General features: G+C 45.8%; 1 pseudogene; it reads left to right on the top strand.

Moving 5' to 3' along the window:
- Positions 1-693: 693 nt before the first annotated feature.
- On the top strand, positions 694-1,310 carry LOC105002489 (annotated as a pseudogene).
- The last annotated feature ends 1,146 nt before the right edge of the window (positions 1,311-2,456 follow it).

Genomic DNA, 2,456 nt, shown 5'->3' with positions numbered 1-2,456 from the left:
CCTAAAGGAGATCAGTCCTGGGTGTCCATTGGAAGGACTGATGCTGAAGCTGAAACTCCAATACTTTGGCCACTCATGTGAAGAGTTGACTCATTGGAAAAGACCCTGATGCTGGGAGGGATTGGGGGCAGGAGGAGAAGGGGACGACAGAGGATGAGATAGCTGGATCGCATCACCGACTCGATGGACATGAGTTTGAGTGAACTTCGGGAGTTGGTGATGGACAGGGAGGCCTGGCGTGCTGCGATTCATGGGGTCACAAAGAGTCAGACATGACTGAGCAAATGAACTGAACTAATATACGTAAAATAGATGAACAGCAAGGACTTATTGTATAGAACAGGGAGCTACACTCAGTATCTTGTAATGATATAAATAGAAAAGAATCTTAAAAACATATGCATATAAAACTGGATTAATTTGCTGCATACCTGAAACTAACACAACATTGTAAGTCAACTATACTTCAATAGAAAGAATTAAATTTTATAAAGCTTCTATGCTGTGCATTTGGCAGTCCCTCTTAACTGTCTCTTACTTCAACACTGCTTGGGCAAACAGACCCAAGGATGCCCCTTGCTCCAGCCTCCCATCACCCTTCAACCTTTAATTTGGTTGCAACCTTCGGAATCAGCTACTCCGCTCTCCTGGAACACTTAGACAAGCCAATGCCATTTTTTGAGCTTAACTCAGCTCCCAGATTCATCAGAATTATTCTACCCAGTGGAGGCCATGGTCAACCACCACCTCGTGAACCTGCATCTGCAAGCCGCCTACACCTACCTCTCTCCAGACTTCTATTTCAACCACAACAATGTGGTTCTGGAGGCATGGGCCATTATTTCCAGGAATTGGCCAAGAAGAAGCACCGGGGCACCAAGCATCTCTTGAAAATGCAAAACCAACATGGCGGTCATGCCCTCTACCAGGACGTGCAGAAGCCATGTCAAGATGACTGGGGTAAAAATCCAGGATGCAATGGAGACCACCCTTCTCATGGAGAAGAACCTGGACCAAGCCCTTTTGGATCTGCAAGACCTGGGTTCTCCCCATGCAGACTCAACCTCTCTGACTTCCTGGAGAGACATGCCCTAGATAAGCAAGTGAAACTTATCAAGAAGATGGGCACCACTTGGAACAACCTCCGCAGGCTGGCTGGTCCCCAAGCCAGACTGGGTGAGTAGCTCTTCCAAAGGTTCACCCTCCAACACAACCAGGAGCCTCTGGAGCCCAGGGCTTTTGAGGAGCACTGCCTAATGTCAAGGCTTCTACCTGAAGCCCCTGTCTGCAGCCACTCGGTGGCTTTTTAACATCCTGGAGCCCTCTCTCAAGCTTTGGACCAAATGGAAACAATAAAACTTTTTGCAGCAAAAAGAAGAAAAAAAAAAGCTTCTATGCTTATCTTTGTTACTTTCATCTTCCTACCACTTTGCCAGAAGCATCTTAATTAGACCCAATGTCAGTATACTTTTTGTGTGTGCCAATTTTCTTACCACATGCTGATGAAGTAAAACTGAGAAATAAAGTTAATTTTGACCAAAAAAATCTTTTTTCTAAGCTGGTCAGTTTATTTCCTCCTTTACAGTCTATACAGAGTTGCACTAAAAAATTTAGGTTTCTAATAAATGCTCAGCCTAATGCTCAGCCTCACTGCTACTTCATTTTCTGGTTTCCTTTGATCGTCCTTTACACACTTCTTCAGGACATGCATGCTAAGCATGGCGTTCCTCGGTTACTTCAGGCTAATAACTTTTCTGCTCCTCTAATTAATTCTGAAGCACCACATAGGGTTTTGCCTCATGTGGCTGACCTGGCCAGTTGTGTTTATCATTTCTTCCTCTCCTGACAAACTCAGCAGCCTCAACCTAACCTACCTTCAGCCTCCTTGGTGGATCCAAGTGCTGGGTAAGTTGAAAGAATTAGGTCAGAGATTTCCCTTGGAATTCTCCAGGCAAGAATACTGGAGTGGGTTGCCATTTCCTTCTCCAGGGGACCTTCCTGACCCAGGGATCAAACCCGCATCTCTCACATCTCTTGTATTGGCAGGCGGGTTCTTTACCACCAGCGCCATCTGGGAAGCCCAGAAACCAAATAATGACCTCTAAACTTACTGGTTTATCTGAGCCTGAGTCAGAATCCTCACCATACCCTTAGGAGTAAGGCGACATCGCTTCTAAATGTCAGAGGAGTCAGAACCACCTGACTGGACAAGTCTCCATTTTCCTGCCCTCACTCTCATTCACCAACCTGGGTGTGGTTCTCTTAGGAAATGTCAGAACTGATTTTGTGTGGCTTCTGTAACCAGCAGAGTTTTTCATCTTCTCCTACTGGCAGAGTTTATAAGATGCTTCTCCAGTGGGTGGATCTGAGACAGCCTGGGGCCTGGGACCCTCTGCTGCAGTGTTTGCACCTGGACCAACATCTCCTCCAGTAACAAAATACAAAGAAACTATAGG

The sequence above is a fragment of the Bison bison genome, unplaced genomic scaffold (genome assembly GCF_000754665.1).
Source record: "Bison bison bison isolate TAMUID 2011002044 unplaced genomic scaffold, Bison_UMD1.0 scf7180017864453, whole genome shotgun sequence".
Classification (NCBI taxonomy): Eukaryota; Metazoa; Chordata; class Mammalia; order Artiodactyla; family Bovidae; genus Bison; species Bison bison.
This window is presented reverse-complemented; position numbering and strand designations above follow the sequence as displayed.